Source organism: Thermobia domestica, chromosome 9 (assembly GCF_964235325.1).
Source record: "Thermobia domestica chromosome 9, izTheDome1.hap1.1, whole genome shotgun sequence".
Classification (NCBI taxonomy): domain Eukaryota; kingdom Metazoa; phylum Arthropoda; class Insecta; order Zygentoma; family Lepismatidae; genus Thermobia; species Thermobia domestica.
This window is the reverse complement of record NC_137462.1, coordinates 113,463,678-113,484,790: the sequence shown is the minus strand read 5'-3', so window position 1 is coordinate 113,484,790 and position 21,113 is coordinate 113,463,678. Positions and strand designations below refer to the sequence as shown.

Below are 21,113 nucleotides of genomic sequence, written 5' to 3'. Positions count from 1 at the left end.
AGAAAACGCGTGTTTTTGCTTTGGGTGCATACATCTGTCGCTTTGGGTGCACATTTATCTCAATGCACGAAGATGGGAGAATACTCAGGAAGGATGCAAACGCCGTTCGTATAGATAGCCAGCGAGACAGTACTGCGCAGTGGGTTGCATATATCGCGTAATGAGATCAATGATGAAATAGATGTTGGAAACGAAAAAATGAAATGAAATGAAATCTTTGAGTTTTACGTCCCACAGTTATGCCGGTTATGCTAAAGGAGACGGTGATTATGAGAAATGAATGAAATGGTGGAATGAAGAAAGTGGGAGGAAACGGGAGAACCTCGAGAAAACCCACGCACACGGTGATTGTCCACCAATGTTGGAAACGAAAATGTGTGTATGCAGTAGTAACACAAAAACAAAGATTTTACTATTACTATTATGTTGTATGCGTATTTTCCTAGTATTGTAATGTTGATACTCATGCGTGTTACTGATATTACTGTTTCTGCTTATCTTACGTATGTGGACCACCGGCTATTACATTCTACTATGTATTTTTGTTAAAATTACGCGATATATGCAACCCACTACGCAGTAATGTCACGCTGGCTGCCTATAGGAACAGCTTTTGGATCCTTCCTGCGTATTCTCCCATCCTCGTGCATTGAGATGAATCTGCGTCTCTTCTGCATACTGCCGACGTATGCACCCAAAGCAAAAACACGTATTTTCTGTTTTCGATTCTTCTTTCTTTTTGCTCCTTACCACCCTTTCGCTTATTTCCGTAACACATTGCGACAATGTTGTACACGTGGTTGGTCCATTTCCGGATGTTTTATTTTCTTTGCATGGCGCTTTCTACCTCATTGCCTTGTGTTGACTATGGGTAATATTTCGTACATTTAACCTTTTCGGATATCTCTTCTCGTTCTCAATATATTCCACATAATCTTATTGTGACCCCATTTTTATGTCCCTATTTGACCCTTTCAGTGCTCTTGGCCGATATAAAAAAAATACGTGTTGCTTCTTTTTTGATGTTCTCTATGTCTCTGCAATATTATCAAAATCGGTGTGTTACACCGGGGTATCTGCCTTGTTAGTTGATTTTGAAAAAATATTAAATTTTGAAGTTTCACGTTCCACGGTTATGCCGGCTAGGCTAAAAGAGACAGTAGTTGATTTTGAGTAGGGATAGGTCCGAGAGGAGAGAAGATTTGACACCTTATTTGTAGAACCTAGACGTTGTTAAGGGATTAGAGTACATGATATTATTACCTTAAGTATTCCTAGAAAATCCTATCTTTTAACAACTAATCGTAATATTTTGCATTACTGAGCGCACTTTGAGATGGATTCTTACAAATTGCATGAGCAGGGAAATTCTGGCTTTGTAGGTCCTCTTGTAATGGGATGTACGAGAATAAGAACTGACATTTCTTTATTCTAGGACTTAATAATCTCTCATCTAGTCCAAGAAATCAAACAAAAGTCAGAAAGATAGGACGAAAGGTAAAAGAAAAGAAGAAGAAGGGGAAACTAAGGTAAAATAAAGAACTCAGAGGGATGTCAAGCATATTACCTTATACTTTGTGTTGTCTTTTTTTTTTTTTTATGTAAACCTATTCTGAACAGAATGATAGTTAACTAAGGCAGATCGATGAAAACGTCTCAAGACAAGCTTTTCGTTGTTCTAAGTTCTTTGCTGGTCTCTTCTTCCTGGCGGCTTTTCAGGATCGGGTCTTCAGATAGACACTTCTCAATCTCGACTCTTTTTCACTCTAACATTGTAAGTTTTACTTCTGCCCCGATTAACCTAACGACTTTTCGTGTGATGGCTCCTGATCTCGTCGACATCGTCTCTTTCAGTCTTTTGTCTTCTGATCTGATCTACGTAATGGTGTACGCAAAGTTATTAAGGAATTACTACTCCAAGTTTTAACCCCCTATCGACTTGAGTAAGATACATATTATGACAAAATAAACAATTTCCATATCAAGATATGTATATAAATATCGTGCGTATCCTGAAGCTATATAAGCTTGGATGCTTGAACATTTTCCTTGATGAAATTCTCTGTATGCTACTCGATCTGTCTGATCTAACATCAACGTTAACTTCTATCTTTTTCCAATCTGGAAATTTATCGAAATGCTGATGTAAATAGGTATTCAAGGTAAAGGAAAATGTAACCAGCTGGTATTGTTGTTAATTAGCAATATTGCACTAAGTATTACGAGAATCTTTACATAATTATAGCATTCTTTTAAGTCTATATTACATTCTGTTACAAGTATGTACGTGACATTACATTTTGATGTTCCTGGATATTATATTCTTTACAAAATGATACATAATAGTTCATAAGGGTAATTCCTCCTCCTGTTTACTATAGTTCTTTCTTCTGCTTTGCTCAAACCTCACATCTCCTCATCCATTAATTTGTCTCATTTCCTCCGCAAATTCTTCGACTATAACTTTGTCATAAATTTATTTAACTGCAAGGCAAAGAAAAAAAAAACTTACATAAACAAATGGTTTATTTACAAATCTATTACTATTAGTTAAAGGGATCTAGTAATATCTACTACAAGCTATATGGAAATCCTAATCCATATTACAATGATACCTCCATCAATCAGAGAAGTACTTGTTCATGCACATTTTCATTAATCTGAACACTTAGCATATACGAATCTATGTCCCCCTTCGTGGCTGAGTGGTTGCTGGTGACCATAGGCGAGTTGTTTGAGGTGTAAGGCTGTATACTGTATATTACGAGGTACTATGGCTCGAATCCCACTGAAGAATATAAGATTTTCTAACTATCCTCCATGTTTCAGTGTTAGTTTTTTTTTTTTTTTTGTCGAATTTGTACGCAGTAAAATAAAAGTAATTCACTTGATCCAGGTGAAACAGAATAAAAATGAAACCAAACTACTGAAATACGTAGAATAAATCAGTTAAATTTATATAGAAAAAATTGAAATACATTTGCTTTCTATGCGCACTACCTCGGGTTCGATTCCCGGTAAGAGTACTTGATTCCGATATAAACTCAAGTTTTGTAGTGGTTCGCAACTTTAAACATTAAGTCCTATCCAATATTGCCTCACTCCTAAAATGGGACGTTAAACTCTAATTAACTAACCAGTAAATCAATAACTGCAAGAATGAACATGAATACAATTCCTATTATCATCAAACATTTTGAGAGTTTTAGTTGCAAGAAGAGTGACTCATTATTGGTTACCAATCTAAGATTCATAATGGTGGTCAAATGGCTGAAGCTTTAAAAAAAATGAAAAGAAAATAATGTAAGCTATTTAATAGCTGTTTGCAACTAACTAGGATGAAGAATAGAAATTGTGCTTTTTTCTATTTTCTTAAAAAAAAAATATGGATTCCTAATTCCAGGTTGTAAAACAAGCATGGAAACATAAAAAATATAATATATAAGAATATAAAAGATAAAGGAACTATGTTTCGCATCAAATACCAGACCTTGTCTCGTAAAATATATATTGTCGCATACACTGCTTAGTACAGTACTTTCTTTTTCAACTAAACAAATTTACTCTTGAAAGTCTATCTTACATGTTCTCGAACTCAGCATGAACCTGATATGACCAACATTTGTATATGGTACTTTTAAATTGAAGTCTCTAGATAAGTTGATACGGTGCTTGATAGCTTGAAACACCTCATATTTTTCACACTTTTTTTTGGTCGATTGGAGCGTCCTTTTCAGCATACGGTTATATAAGACGTGGACCTACAGTTTAAAGTGGAATCAGAACCTCTGTAATGTGTTCAAATTTTTTTTTAAAGCTTTCACACTGGGAATCAAATCTAGGATCCATGTAGCAATGATGTGCGCTAGCCACTAGACCAGCAGCAAGGACTTTTAAACTTTTGATAAACAACCGAAAGTCAGTTAAAAATAACATAATATGAAAGAAAGAATATGCTACTTTCTTTTACTTACGAGATAAGGAGCGAGATGGATCAGTTATAGAGTGCTTATCTTCGGGGAGAAGGGTCGTTGAAATTACGGTCAACAACATCGTAGATATTCTCGACGTTCTATCGTTCTCTCTCACTAACTTCATTTCAGTATGTTTTCTTCAATCGTTCAATTCTTTAATCTACTTAGCATAAGTATTCTATGACATGAAATGAAATCTATAGTTTTGTGTCCTACAGTTATGTTCTGTAGACTGAATGAGACAACAGATGACTACTGAAAATGAATTAATAGGAATAAATTGGTGAATTGAGAATGTAGTAGAAAACGGGAGGACATCGAGAGAATTCAAAGACACATTATTTATTTTCAAAGAAGGAATTGTTTCTTTCTGTTTTAAATATACGTATATCAGATATACTGAAAAATATGCATAAACACATATTAATGTATGCGGTGTAACATATGGTGTGTAAGTACTCTTCTCAGCCATTCGCGCTGTTCTAGTGACCAGCGTGTGTGTCTTTGATATACCTGGTTCCTTCCGTAAAGCCCTTAGGCCTTTCTAAGGGATTCAATTTTTTTTTCTGTTAATTAAAAGAGAGAACAATCATTTTGAAATATGGAGCAGTATAGTCTCATCGCTTTATGGAAAAAAATATTGATAAACTGTTAGATATTTCTTGTTTTACGTCCTACACTTATTCTCTGTAGTCTAAAGATTGCAGATAATTAACGAAAAATTATGAGAGAATTGATTGAATAAGAGTGTGGAAGAAAACGGCAGAACCTCAAGAAAACCTCACGAACGTGATATCGTTCACCACAAAACTCTTATCCTGGGATAGAACCAACAACCCCAAGTACCACAGATGAGTGCTCTACTACTGGGCCACCGTGGTGCCCTCTATAGAGTGTTAGAAGGAATATGATTGCAGAATAGAAATTAAAAGATACAAAATAGTAGATTTAATAGTATATACATAATATACCCGATATTAACCAAAAGCATTAGACTCAAACTTTCCATTAAAAAACTAATTTAATTCTAATCTTTATATATATATAAAGAATCGTTAGTTAGTTCCAGTATTATATAGTATTTGAGCGGGGTGACGATAGCGATTAAACGGGTGTCGAAGAAGGTGGAATAGGGCGTACCGTAATGCGGCAGGAGGTAAATTTTTTTCTCTCACTCAGAACAGACACCCCGTTGAGTTCATCCCTTCAAACTCTAGGTCACAGTGCTTTCTGCAACTCACGAGCGACTCGGATTAATCTATGTGAGATCCGAACAGCTTCACTTTTTTTTTTTTTTTTTTTTTTTTAGCTCTTATACAAAAGAAGCGTCCACGTCACACACTCTTTAGAGAGACTATAGTATAAGAAAAAAACGTGAAATCTTTTTTTTTCAAACTTTCTTTGGAAGATTTTTTTCATGTTAAAGACCCCTCCTGTGTGGGGTAAGCATGCACCTTATTCCATTTAAAAAAAAAATCGCTCGGGAGTCCCGTCGGGTGCATTTAGATTGAAGCGTTCAATAAGAGTTTTACATCTAGTGCATGGTTTCAACCCTTTCTTACACATATAAAAGGTTTCTTTCTAACATCTTCCTTATTCAAACGTCATTCTTCATCTTTATGCAGTGAACAACAACAACTTTACATATCAACCTGACGAATGTACGAGTAAAGCATCCAATAGATAGCATTCAATCAGTACAACATCAAAAGATTTTCGTTTGAAAGTATGATTGAAAAAAATATATATAATATGTATGTAAATAAAGAACCTTTTCTACTAATACTTTTTCATTCTTTTCTTTTTTCAATGTGCCATTCTTATTGAGAATTCAAATGTTCTAACGGTTTTTGAATCATTTGTGAAACATTTAGCTTCCGGCATACTTTATTTACTATGCATCCTAATCTTAACATGGACCAAGGATTCCCCTGAATATTCTCTCCTGTACAGCTAGGGCCGCACCCACGGTCGGTGTGCACCGAGTCTGGATCCCCTTTCGCCCCCTCCTCCCCCCCAAAAAATCCAAACTCAACATACATTTGTGCATTTCCTCAATAAAGCTATATTTGTGTAACAGGGAAATAATTGATGTAACATGAAAATTTGATCTTACACTTCATATGTACTCTTTCTCTTATAAAAACGGTCTAGTTCTATCATTCTTGTTCTTGAAAATATCGGTGGAAGTATTTTACAACTCCTTATATTCTTTTATTGGAACGAAGGGGTCTGTGTCAAATATAAAAGTAGGAGGGGAGAAAATAGAACAAGTGAATAGTTTTCGATATCTGGGTAGTATTCTTAGTAATAACTTGAAGTGCGAACGTAAAATAAAAGCAAGGATAGGAATGGCGAAAGAAGCCTTTAGGAGGAAGAAAAGTCTGTTTTGTGGGACCTTGAATAAAGAGTTGAGAAAAAGACTCATAAAATGCTTCGTGTGGAGTGTTGTACTGTATGGGGCAGAAACGTGGACATTACGTGAAGGTGATGAAAATCGACTGGAAGCCTTCGAGATGTGGGTGTGGAGAAGAATGGAAAGAATTAGTTGGGTCAAGCGGAAAACGAATGAGAGAGTGTTAGAAATGGTGGGTGAGAAAAGAACACTTTTAAATATTATTAGGAAGAGGAAGAGAAACTGGTTGGGACATTGCCTAAGAAGAGATTGTATCATGAGGGACGTCCTAGAGGGTACGGTGGCGGGAAAGAGAGGGAGGGGGCGAAGGAGACTACAATTAATGGACTACAATTAATGGATGTTATAAAAACAGAAAGATCATACGCGAAGACGAAAAGGTTAGCGGAGGATCGTGGAGCATGGAAGCTTCTCAGCTGCGGCAAGTGACCTGCCAATAAAGGCAGAATACCTATGATGATGATGATGATGATGATATAGTCTTTTCGGGTGCACAATAACACAAAAGTTCCGTGCACTGGACCCCAAGGTATGGATTCAATGTATTTTGTTACACAGAATCCAAATTTCGAAACTCCAAGACAATCGACCATGTCGTTTCTTTTTTTATGGGCGAAAAACTTTAGCGATTTTGCATAGGGAGAATACACGTAAGACAGCCATACAAAAAAAAAAAAACTGTGCAGTAGACCCCATTGTATGGATTTGATCTATTTTGTTACACAGAATCCAAATTTCGAAACCCCAGGACAATTCGCCTTGTCAGTTTTCTTTTATGGGCGAAAAATTTCGGCGAACAAGGTCAATCGTCCTGGGGTTTCGAAATTTGGATTCTGTGTACCAAAATAGATCAAATCCATACAACGAGGTTTACTGCACAGAGCTTTTCTCTTTTTCTTTTCTTTTTTTATTTTTTGTATGGCTGTCTTACGTGTATTCTCCCTATGCAAAATCGCTAAAGTTTTTCGCCCATAAAAAAGAAACGACATGGTAGATTATCTTGGGGTTTCGAAATTTGGATTCTGTGTACCAAAATACATCGAATCTATACTCTAGGGTCCACTTCACAGAACTTTTTTTTTTTTTTTTTTTTTTGTATGGCTGTCTTACATGTATTGGAGCTTGAACCCTTTCAAGAATAATTTCTGTGTACTCACCTGTGTAAAGTAACATTTCAGTGAAATCAAGAACCCCCGACGAATGCTTACATATACAACAATGCTCCGCGTAGAGTTTACCAGTATATATTAGTGCCATGAACAAACGATTTCATTTTTTTAAGTTTAACGTCCCTTTCAGCGGCGAGGCTATATGAGACTTGGATCTACAGCTTAACGTGTGATCCGAGTCACATGAGCCACCACTGGGAATTCAACTGGGGTCTCCCACGTCAATGGCGCGTGCGATAATTGTTTAACCACAAGAGAGCTCGTAAGAGACTTAAAAATCAGAGGCAAAACCTCCGTACTCAACATAGCGATAAAATCCGAAATGTCCTTGAGAAAGTATCTCACGCATCTTCTAGAAGTAAGGCATAATGCTTTATTCTATCTCTCACTCTAAGAATTAATCTACCTGTATTTGAATGTAATTATAGTGAAACCAATAATTAAAATGAATATTGCCCATGTAGAAAAGAAAATGTTTTCGGTCTTGAATGGATTGTAAGCATTTATTTCTAATTTTATATGCAAAGTATTAATATTAATATGTTTTTCAGTGTAATGTAAGTGTACTTTATACTCTCTTATTATCTCTAAAATATTGTAATTGATTCTGCTCTACTGTGCGGTTAAGGAACGCTGGCATCTGACGGTCAGAACACATGTTTCGTTAGAAATGGTGTTGGCAAAGGCTCTGTAAAAATAGAAAGCAACTCTGTCTACGAATTTAAGTCACAATTCTATTATCGGAACAATATGATAGGATGGTTTAAAAACGTATAATTTTCATATAATACTTCACATATTTGACAGAAGATTCAACATTCGACTATCAGCAATAGCGCGATCAGTATCCTTGCTTGCCTAGAAATAGCATAAAAGAAAACTGTTGTGATTGACAAACTTCACCTTCGTTTATTTTACAGCATGTGCTTCTGTCAGACGCCAACTACCTTAATCGCACAATATATAAAATAATACCAAAATTGGTTTTATGGAATATTTAAAACTTAGTTTCAGGTTCTTACCTAGTTTTAAAATCAAAACTATCCCAATTTTTTTGTAAATTTTTAAAATTCTAATTCTATTTGATTTAAACTTAGCTGCTACCTGGTTTAAATCTACTATTCTGTAGCCCTTTTTTAAAATCTCAATGATGTAGTTTGTAGGTAGCCCTGTAAATACCAAAGATCAGTATTATAACAAATTGACGTTTGAGTAGAACTCCCTACAACACTAGGAGAAGTCTGAATGTTTCCTGAAGACCATTCTTTTTTATTTTTTTAAAAAAATCTTAATATACTAGACATATTTTAAAAGAACAGTTATCATAGATCATTTATCTGACTGCATGATAGCAATTACAGATTGAAAAAAGAAAGATCCAAGATTTTCTATTTAATAGAAACAGTGTATATATTTGTAAAATAATAATAATAATAATAATAATAATAATAATAATAATAATAATAAAATCCGAAGTTTCGAGTACTTTTGTATTAAAAGGCAAAAATGAACTAGCTCAGCTAGCTATTAAAAAAAAGACATGAAGGTCGAATTTTTGCCTGCCTTGATTTGATAAACCAATAACACCAGAAGCATTGAAAAGTAAAAAGTATAATCCCAATTGAGAACAGCCACTTTAGAAGCAGTACTTGACCTACAAGTATGTTCATGTTCTTGTGTACAATTACAAGTAATATAGATTTTAGTAAATCGGATATCTGAAGAGAAGTGGAAGTATTAAGTATATAAGCTTTTCTATGTGGGAAAATGGCAAATAGAAAAATCGAATGTATCAGAATGATCATTTGAAAAGATAAAACCATTATCAAAAACTTTCCATCTCCCAGATAAGATCTCCAAAGAAAAGCTTTTTTTTTTTTTTTTTTTAATTCTTTCACTTTGACAGCAACCATCAGTAACAAAAGATTTTTTTCCCCCACATCTTTCTCTTTTGAAATTCTCCGAGGCGTTTAGCAGGTCAAAAAACGGTTCTCTTTCTTTTTGTATGAATGTGTGAGCGTGTGTGTATGTATGTGTTCATGTGTGCACTGCGATGTATGCGTTTCTCTCTATCTGTCTCTCTTTCTCTCTCTTTCTCAAGCGATGCACAATCATAAATCATAGATTAGAAATTTATCGAGCAAATCGCTGAAGAAAATAGGTCTGGTTGGAAGACTCATATTTCACTTTGTGTGGAAGGGAAGGGCTGAAGATTCAGAGAAGATGGGACAGAAAGGATTTTTTTTTTTTCGGTTCTCGATTCAATCCCAGTTATGTATTGGTTTTTCTCTCTCACTAAAGGCTCTCTCTTCCACGTTCCCATGCCTCTTCCTTCACAAGATGGAACATAATGAAGTACAGAAATAGTGCCCATCATATGTAATATAGATGGTTGAACGGATCAACGTCAAATACTTTGAACCACTAATACCTCTTGGGAACACTACATAGTTTCTTCTTCGAAATGGTCTAATAAGTCTCAAGACATTAGCTGGCTATAATTCTCAATAGAGATTCTTAGAATCCATAACGTATTTTGACGATACTCGCTTTTATCTGCCATAATCAAGTGATCTGCTGTGTTTGGATACCGATCACTCATATTAGTTGCAAACTAGATTTCTTTCTGCCTCTGGTAAGTGGGAAGGGTGAATGCGGCGTAGGACCAAAATGCCGTAGAATCAAAAGCCTCTCAACGAACGTACGATCGAAACATGAACTCAGAAACATATTTCGATCCAATCCTGGTCTCGCTCGCACGAAATTTCAATCATACGCCGTTGCCTAGAAATAATTAAAGTTATAATCATGTGCAAATGCGTATATATAGACAGGGTGTGGCCAAAAGTCTGGACCGGGCTAAATATTTGAGAACTGTAAATGCAGTCGATCCTAAGTCAATTGGGATCAATGTTGGTTGATAAGGAGAAACATTACCATATGGTTAAATTTGTCGCCTGCCAACTTGATAGCCGCTATATTGGAATCAACTTGTTTACTTTAAACGGCAACATGGTCGTGAGACATATTAAACAATATTCTCGCTCAAAGGGAATCCAACAGTGAAGTTATTTTTCCAAAAGTTGTAACGGTTTTGAAGTTGTGAACGGGTTTGGGATAGGTTATGTTATTTTTTAAACGTAAATTTTGTCATGTGTGGAGTATTGTATGGACGGAAACTGACTGTCTATTTTTTCTTGTATTATTGTATTTATTATATTATTGTATTATTGAACATTTTTATCATATAAAAGCTTATTTTTTTCGTTTATTGCGTTATTGAACAGTTATCTTATAAAAAGCTTATTTTTTCTTTAAACAAGAATAAATTTATTGAGAAACAGATCCCAAAACTTCCTTAAAAGGTCCAGCTTAAGTGGAAACTCGTGTTTCTTGACGAGCAAGGTCCGGAGACGAAGAGGAAATCATCTTTTTATGACCCCACCCCAAAAGAAAAGAAGGAGAAGAAGATGATGATGATGATGAAAAAGAAGAAAAGTGGTAAAGGAAGCAGGGAACCAACCAACTTTATATATAGATTACAACCTCCTTTCCGATAGCTTACACAGGTCAGCAACGAGGCAATCCATCTTAGTGTAATGTCGTTGATGAATAGGTGAGGGTGTAAAGCAGGCTGCTCCAGCGGCTATCAGTTGACTGCATTACGCATTGCTGAATCTCACTCAAGCGAGTCGCATGGCGTTGCTTGTACACACCTTATCGCACGCCGACACTCTGCGGCCATTCAACTTTAAAGAAATAATAATAATAATAAAAGTCCACTACTACCATCCGCAAAGGAAAGGAAAACCCAGCTAAGAAGTAGTAAGTTCTTCAGTTCGCGCGCAGCCCCTGGTTTGACAATAAGACGAAGCAGCAGTAACTTTTCCTGTCGTCCCCCCACACACGAACCCACAGACTATATTTTGAGAAGCATTATTTATATGTATTCTACCTTTCTAAAACAAAATAAAAGAGATCCTCCTCCTCCCCCCCCCCATTTTTTTCTATCGTTGAGAAGGCGGTATTCATTACTTTTCTCTTCCTGATCGCTTTCTGGTGTTTTTTTTTTTTTTTTTTTTTGGTCTGGAGAGATGCATGGAATTTGCTATTGATTAATGGCAACCGAAATTGAGTATAATCTATCAAACATCAGACCCACTGCCTTTTTTCCCTATATCATCAGTATTATTCTTTCTCATTTTCCTTTTTTTCCCCTTTCTAACCTTTTTCTGAAAGAAGTTCGCCACGGTACTTCCCTTTATCATTCATCCTTCTGTTCATTTTCCACCGACTACCTTTTTTTATTTTTTATTTTTTTTTTTACCCCTTTTCGTTTCTGTATCAGAATCCTTCGACACCTAAAAAAAATCATCAGGAACCTTTTCTCTTCTTAATCTTTTAGCCAGCTGTTGACAAATATATCTCCTACCGTAGCGAAGCTTTTATTTCGACGAATTTTTAAACAATAGTCTGTCTTGTACTCCTTTCTCGCTTTGTGTCAAATAGCATGTCGAAACGTTTTTTTTTTTTTTTTTTTTATAAAAAAGAAGTTATACCTGGAATTATAAATTACATCTACTATACTGGAATTAGTTCTATCTTCCTCTTATGAAAGGCAATGCACGAATAACATACAGGTGTATTGGGGTCAATACCCTGTTAATTCAACTATTTAAGGAAGGAAAGGCTGGTTGAAAATGGTACGAAATTGTTCACCTACTATTTAGATGAAAATATTGTGGTCATTGTAATGGATAACGCTGTAGGTACCGAGTTGTACTGATAATTGTGATGCTTATGATATTCTTTAATGAAGTATATGATGGACTATGTTATAGTTGGTGATGGAATATTTAGCTGTAATTTCAACTGAGCTAGTGATCAAGTCATTCCTGTTGGGCTATACATATACATGAAATGAAATGAAATCTTTCAGTTTAACGTCCTGCTATTATGCCCTTTAGTCTAAGGGAAATGACGATTAAGGCAAGTGAATGGTGATAGAAGACTTGGTGGAATGAAAAAATGGAGGAAACGAGAGTACCTGAGAAAACCCACTGGCACAATGTTGTCCACCACTTACTTGGCCGGGGATCGAACCACGAACCTCAAGTACTAGAGAGATAAGCACTCTACCACTGACCCACCGTGCTCCCTATACACATACATATCGCCACAGTAAGCCATAATGAAATTATACCTAACCATCAGCACAACACAATGAAATGAAACACTTAAAAATTCCATAGTTCTGGGAAATATACGCCTGGATCGAACCAGCGACCGCACAAGAGCTGATCATTTTACCACTAAGCCATTCACTATGACAAAATAGCTGTAGTACTCTTCATATCAACATGAAATCAGCTGAGAAACATCATATACAATCAACCTTACCTGAAGTTCCCTAGAGCCTGCAAAGGTGGTGTCTTTCTCTCTCTCTCTCTCTGAATTTCAGTTTCTTGCCTCGAAGATAGACGAAAGTAACAAAGAACAGCAAAAAAATCCTAGAAGATGCTGAATTTTCTTTTAATAGCAGCATCACAAAAGGATTTCCAACTGACTTTGTTATCTAAAAGGACAAGCTATCACAATCTTTACACAATTTATATATATATATATATTTAAAAAAATTAGTTACACATATATACAAAGTTTTACTTAAATCATCATGCAATCAACACAGATCCACACCTGCACAAAGACGCTTATTCTAAGACAGTAGCCACTGCAATAGGGTTACCAGATGCATTCTTTCAGAGTGTGCACTTTTGTACGCCCACTCTCTCTTTCTCTCTCCTCATTTTAAAATAGAGAACTCTTTTTCACAATGTATACGAATTCTGAAAGGTCGTGAGAGGTGAACAAATGTTTTATGCGGGTCGTGAGGTGTAAGGTAATACTAATTATTATGGGAAATTAACATTAAAAATAATTAGGCAATCTTCGCTATTGTAATGTGTTCTTTATCTGACACTTTAAAGCACTGTAGTTGCAAATAATAATAATGTTTTTAATAATATTAATAACAAGGCCAGATTTAGGGGGGGTGCAAAGGTGCACGTGCACCCCCTTCGTTGTAAATATACACTATCTAAAATAAGAAAGTAGTAATGAAAATAGCAACCCTTTCCGAAACTTTCTGGCATCATGTTTCCGTTTGGAGCTTAAACAAAGCAGAGCTTAGCAAAAGCAATAGTTTAAGTCCATTTTCGAAAGGTTGAAGGAAAAGCATTCAAAAGAATATAGCATTTGTCAAGTAGGGAAGAAAACAGAAGCCAGAAAGAGAGAAAAACATTTTTTTCCTGCATAACACTTGCGATCCTTTTAAAAATATTTTCCTCAGTTCTATGCATAAATGTTGTCAGGAGTAAAGAACATTGTTACACGTCACTTTGAAAAGTTTCTGTGTGATTGGTTATTTTGATAGTTGTTAGTGCACCCCCCGTTCAGACAATACTGGATCCGGCCCTGATTAATAATAATGATAAGTTAATTCATTTTGAGACTTCTAAACTATGCTATGCATAATTGTCTGAAGTCTTATAGAACGGTTATGCCCGTTCGTCTGTCGACAAGTATCAGAGCAAAAACGGTAACAGATATCGAGAAGCGGTTTCTTTCAATCGATGCTGCGTCCAAAGAATAGGTTCCATCTCCTCCATTAATCCTATATTCAAACCGGAAGTGCTAGAAATCAACCATTTCCGGTTTCAATGTTGTCCACTATATAACGGAAACGATAATAGATGTCAAGAAACTGTTTCTTTGCAATCGATTCAGCGTCTCTCTTAAGAGAACATACCATCACTAAACACGGCAGTTTATGGTAACCGGTAGTTGTTGACATTTATTAGTACCTCTGGTTTTCAATATTGATTTCAATAGAGCAAAAACGGTAAGGAATATCGAGAAGTGTTTTTTCTGCAATCGATTCAAAGTCCCATGAATAGGCTCCATCTTCTTCATTAACGCTCTATTCAAACCGGAAGTGGTAGAAATCAAGCATTTCGATTTCAACGCTGATCAAGATAAAACTGTAAAAACGGTAATAAATAGTGAGAAGCGTTTTTTAACAATCGATTCAGCATCTCAAGAGAACATACCATCATCAAAACCGGAAGTGGTTGAAATTTACTATTACTTCCGGTTCTAATACTAATTTCCATAGAGCGAAAACGGTAATAAATTTATAATAGTGGTTTTATTGACACAGATTTAGCTTTCCACGAATAAACTTTGTTTAGGCTTTTATATATCTGCTCAAACTGGAAGTGGTTTCCATAGTTACTTCTTGATATTGCATACTTCATAAACAGAATACATACATAAGTAGTACATTTTATTTGCTATAGTTTTCCCAGTACTCATGAATTTTTACAATACTTTAGGGGAACATTCTTCGGGATCATTTCAAATATCATTTTGTCTGTATATAGGGTCATTTAGGGACATTTCGACACGTTAAGACACAACTCGACACTACTCGCCAAAGCTTGACAGAAAATAACACTTGACAATAATCCTTGCACTAGCTAGGAAACACAAACTCTTCCCCTTAAATGCAATACTTGTAAATGCAAGAGCATATAAACGGAATGGTGCGGATCAATAGATTTTGGAAGTTTTGCGGGAGAAATCGACACTTACTATGAAAGATGTCGACACTATATAAACGATAAAATCCGTCACATTTTTCAAAACAGTGTCCTTTACAACAAACATAAAACGCAATGAAATACTAGATGTAAGGTTTTGTAAACTTTGTTGCGTTTCATTACAGTTGAAATACAAACACTGAAACAATGTAAGCTCTTAATAACAAACTTTGTTTTCAACCTGTTTTGCATCATATTGCTTTCAATATTTTACTACACGTAATAATCAATAATTGAAATTCACAATTTAACACAATCATTTTCTGAATCCATATGCGAAGATTCCAACAGAGGCTGATTCTTCCACCTGAAACTGACTTCCTCATAGTCTTCTTTCACAACATTTTGCCAGAATTCCTACGAACAAAGTTGCCATAAGATAAGTTGAAATTGATCTTCAGACTTTGGAAGAAAGATACATTATGGCTTGACAACTTTAAGTACTGTGTAGTGGGAGCATTAGAGGCTTCCTTTAATATATCAGGATCTTTGACACATATTCTTTGCTAATCTAATACCAAAGGTACTTCTCCATTAGGCTTATAACGGACTAAATAACTTAGAAGCTGAGAAAGCATGTTTGTTATGTAACCTAAATCTATGATGTATATGGTTTGGGTACAAAACCTCGCGGCCAGAACCTCGCGGCGACAACCTTGCGGACCAAAACCTCGCCTCCCAAAACCTCGCGGCCCAAAATCTCGCCGGGCCGAAACCTCGCCTGGCCAAAACCTCGCCGCCCAAAACCTCGCTGGACAAAATCTCGCCTGGCCAAAACCCCGCCTGGCCAAAACCCCGCCTGGCCAAAACCTCGCCGTCCAAAACGTCGCGGGCCAAAATCTCGCGGGGCCAAAATCTCGCCTGGCCAAAACCTCACCACCCAAAAGATCGCGGGCCAAAATCTCGCCGGGCCAAAACCTCGCGCCCCAAAATATCGCCATACCCAAAATCTCGCCTGACCAAAATGTAAATGTTCCAACAGATGATAAGGATGACGGTATAAAAGACGCTGTTTCACAAGAAGTATCACGGGTATTTGACCAAGTCCCGCGATACCATATGAAAATTTTATTTCTGTATTAGAGGATTTCAATGTGGAGGTAGGGCGACAGGATGTTTTTAAACTGGTTATAGGGAAAGAAAGTCTGCATAAGGAAAGTAATGACAACTAACGGGGTTAGTTCCGTGAACTTTGGAACATCCAAAAACTTAAAATTTTAACAAAAATCTAATATTTATGAAAGTATGAAATAATATATGAGTTTTTACGACGTCCCTTGATTATGTCCTGTAGGTTTAAAAGAGACGTAGATGACCAGGATGAAGGAAATGATCGAATAAAGAAATTGGGAGGAAACGGGAATAACCCGACAAAGCCCACGCACACGATGTTTTGTATCTATTATTATTATTATTATTATTATTATTATTATTATTATTATTATTATTATTAGTAGTAGTAGTAGTAGTAGTAGTAGTAGTAGTAGTAGTATTTGTAATGTGAAATGGCATATTAAGAAACTCATTGGGTAAATTTTAAAGAAAAGTTTCATTCGCGGCGATGTTTTGGGTGGCGAGGTTTTGGCCCGGCGAGATTTTGGGCGGCGAGGTTTTGGCAACGCGAGGTTTTGGCCCGGCGAGATTTTGTCCCGCGAGATTTTGGGCGGCGAGGTTTTGGCACCGCGAGGTTTTGGCCCGGCGAGATTTTGTCCCGCGAGGTTTTGGGCGGCGAGGTTTTGGCCCGGCGAGATTTTGTCCCGCGAGGTTTTGGCCGGCGAGATTTTGGGCGGCGATGTTTCGGCCGCGAGATTTTGTCCGTATCCCGATGTATACACTAAGATGGACCATGACTTCCCTTGTAACAAAGGAACTACATGTCGAAATCTCCCTACAATCGTTGTCGATTTATCCCCTAAATGCTTTGATCAACAAAAGCTGGCACGAATTGTCATTGTAACAAGCAATGTGTGTCAGCCTGACACACATGCATAGAGAGGGTATACTCTATCATAATACCAATCCTTTACCCCCTTTTATCTGTATATATATTACCACTATACCTTATTTTTGACTTACTGAAACTTATAACGGATATTTTTTTTTCTGAAATAAAGTTTTATGTATCTATTTTAGAGGATTCTGCTTCCTTTGCAAGAAACAAAATTAACTTCTTTGCATATATAACTTGTCACTGAGAACCGACACTAACCTTCTACGTACTGAATGTTTCTTCTTACGTGCGTGTATGATCACTAGCTTTGCCAGACCGTAAAAGTGTCGAGATTTCCTGATTATTGATATGTCCCTAAATGACCCTATATTTATACATAATAACAAATGTTGAAATGCCAAAATTTGCATTCGCTTCATTGTACAGTATGATACTAACCTATGAGAAATAGTAGATAATTAAATAAATGGCAGATTAGACATATATAGCTAAGTATATATATATATATATATATATATATATATATATATATATATATATATATATATATATATATATATATATATGTCCACAGTTAGACTTTACTAAATTTTTGAACTTCATTAGTATTGTTATTAGTAGTTCAAGCCGGTAGGGAAGAAAATTTTTGAACTTGTGATTGTTAATAGTAGTTCAAGTCGGTAGGAAAGAAAATATTAAACTTCTTTAGGTAGTAAGAATGGTTATTACCCGTGTAAACATTTGCTGATTCTTCCCTTATATCAAATTATAAGACGCACTTTGTTAACGGTAGTAATAACAATTTAGGAAATAAAACTGAAAGAATACATTTCATTTATAATATATAATACCAGTCTGTTGTAATCTTCCGTACAAATATTGTGCGCTAAGGTAAAAATTGTATTCAGTTCCCTATTTTATTTAGGAAAAAGGAAAGAGGCTGACATAAATTATATCCATACGGTTCTTCTCTATTTATCATAACATTCTTTAATCTGGTGGAACATTTCATATGTTGACAAAGAGAGAGTATTTTGTACAGAGAAATATATAACACAATACAGAAAGTATGGCTATTTTCAGTTGCACCTGTCTGGTAGTGAAGCAGATCCCCGGGAGCGTCTCTGGGAAACGGTTACGAAAAGGACCAAAAGGGATGGTAGAACAGCAACAGCAAATGGAGATGAATATAAAAGGAACCAAAAGGGGTAAAAAGATGAAGAGACGAGAACTAGAAGATCGTAGAGCAGTTTCCCAGAGGTCGCTCTCTTCGCTTGATTGGAAAGCTAGAAAAACTGAAAACTTTAACCCATTCGTTTTTTTTATTATTATGATTTCCTCTACCTGTCCCATAGAATAAAGAACCCATCGACAGAATCCGATGCACTGTTGTTACTAAACTGCTACTGCTAGGGTTAAGATACGAAAAAAAAAAGTTCTATTGTGGATTTTTTTCTCTTATGTGTATTCTTACAATCCTTTCATAGAATCTGTTGAACCGTGTTCGAAGGTTCTTTTAGTCTGAGAGGATTATGGTTTGATCACAGTTCAGGTAGCCACTGATGCTTCAGTTCCGACAGAGCTATTACAACGTATTGAAGACTATCGGCTGTCAGGTCAGTTGGTAACGGGTGATTTTTTTAAGCGACATTCTTTTTTTTTATCTCTCTCACTCGAATCTTTATTCTTTCTGGTGGTGGTTCACAGATTTACTTTATATCCCTCTCCAGAAACCCTTTCCATGAGAATTTTATCTGTGGTTCTTCTGATCCGCTATTTCATTAATCTTCAAAAGAAAACAGTTCGGCATTCAATGTGTTTTTTTCTTCTTCCAAACTTAAAATATAGACATATGTGTTCAACAGTATATGTTATTTCTGTGTTCTTGAAGTGACATTTATATACATATATATATCTCCAATTGTAGTAGAAATAGATTACCTAGAACAAAGCTGTCGTATAGCCTAATATTATACCAGCAAGAAAAATTAAATCCATTATGTATCGAACAGTGAAAATGTAGTATAGTGTAATAAATGATCAACTAAAGAATCTATGTATGTACAGCACTGTTTAAAAAAATCTGCGCCACCCATATTACTTTAGAAGGCAATATTCCAGCAACTGTACCTAGAAATTTCTAATACTTAGGCTCTGAATGAAGAGCTGAATTGGTCAATAAAAAAGTAAAGAAAAAGGAAAACTCTACATTTGTTTGATTCAGTTGCAACTAGATAAGAGTGTAGAGCTTTCCAAAGATGTAGAACTTCTGTACTTATTTTAATCATAACAGCATACTCGAATAAATTGTTACATGTATCGATACTAAAAGCCGAAGAAAACCTTCTGCAGTTGCCTCATTTTCATAAAGAAACCTTTCTTTAAAATATATAAAGTTTATTGAAAATATGCAATTTGTACACAAATATAAAATGGTTACATGACCAGAGTTAAGGTTGGCAATGTTTCGTACCGTACAGACTTCACCATGTTGACAGTTTAAAAAGGTATCCTATGCGAACTTAAATTTTATAATTACAAGAATTGAGTATTGACATTCATTTCTTTGATTTAGGTCACAAATTGTATTTCTACAGTAACTGTACAATATTCTAGTTTGCACTCCAACTGAAAAATAAGTGATATTTGGATACGAACATTCGATTTCTTTGCTGTTTAAATCTCGTTAGCTGCAGAAGTGAATGTACAATGAATTGGACGCTCTCTAAATATTCGAACATTGAATCCACCCTCATTTAGAGATTTGTGTATATCCTCATGAGACTCTGACTTTCCATGAATAAAAGATGAAGTTGTTACCTTAAAACTTTCTGATTGAGTATCATAAAATGAAATTTCATTTATCAACAACTATTTGTTAATTGAAAATTGTACTGTATTTTACTCCTTTAGTTCAAAAGTTGTAGAGAGTAATTATCAAAACTTCATTAACAGATTATACTTCATGTTTACAAATGAGATTAAAAAATATCCCTAAAATAAAAAGTTTGTTAAATACCCGGATATACAACTCACATATCAGTTTTTATCCTAACAAATGAATACTTAAAAAAAATTCCGACAACAAACACAATGTTAACAATAGATTATGGAAATTTCCCACCAGTTCAAGCCTCAAAACTCACGAGAATACCACTAGATGAAATCTACCATAATCCCATTTACTGTCCTCGCCACTTTTATGGTACTAATTAAAAATATAATTAGAATATGAGAGTTAAATCGTTTAAATTTTTATATTTTATAATAATCAGATTAATTATTTTTTAATTAATTGCAGAAATTTTAAGACGGAAACGGTAAGTGGGAGATTGCTCAATTTCTAAGTGGTAGATCCCTTGTTCAACCCCACGTTATATATCTTCTTGTGAATAACATCGTCTATTAGCCAAAATGTTATTTTATTATTGTTAGACATCAAACTCCGTAAATTGATAACCTTTTTCATCACTCAGATAAACTAAGTTATTTGGTCGGCCATGCCCATCGTGAGCTGGAGTTTTACATAGTTTATAAAAACTATTATTCGTTCCTCGTCCTCTGCCCGAAAAAGAGTTACTTTAATCACTGTACAGTTTCATGTTTTCCTATGTAAGAACTAGCATGTACCTAGGTAGAGTAGGCTCTTCGTTTCCTTTAAAAAAAAAAAAAAAAAAACTACATTGAAGTCCTTGTATGCAACTAACTTCATTATCTGCAACTAACTTTCAATTACAGTGATTTAAAAAAAAAAACAGGTAGTTAAAAATACTAATAAAATAAAACACAATGAAACCAAGTTTTGTTACTTTTGTCAAAACGTCTTCAAGAAAGAAAAGAAAATCTTTTTTTTTTCTTTCTTCCTTCTCTTCTTAAAGTTTTGTGCGATCCCTTATAACTGAAATTGAGGTATTGAATGGAATTGGAAAGCTAAGCGATCTC

General features: G+C 35.4%; 1 long non-coding RNA gene across 4 annotated transcripts in view; it reads right to left on the bottom strand.

Annotated features, from left to right (window-relative positions):
* Nucleotides 1-497: 497 nt before the first annotated feature.
* LOC145694939 (uncharacterized) overlaps nt 498-21,113 on the bottom strand; it is a 337,759-nt gene continuing 317,143 nt past the window's right edge. For all 4 annotated transcript variants that reach the window (XR_014133081.1, XR_014133079.1, XR_014133078.1 and 1 more), the window contains exon 3: nt 498-2,484. This is a non-coding gene — a long non-coding RNA (uncharacterized LOC145694939). The remainder of the gene's footprint in view (nt 2,485-21,113) is intronic.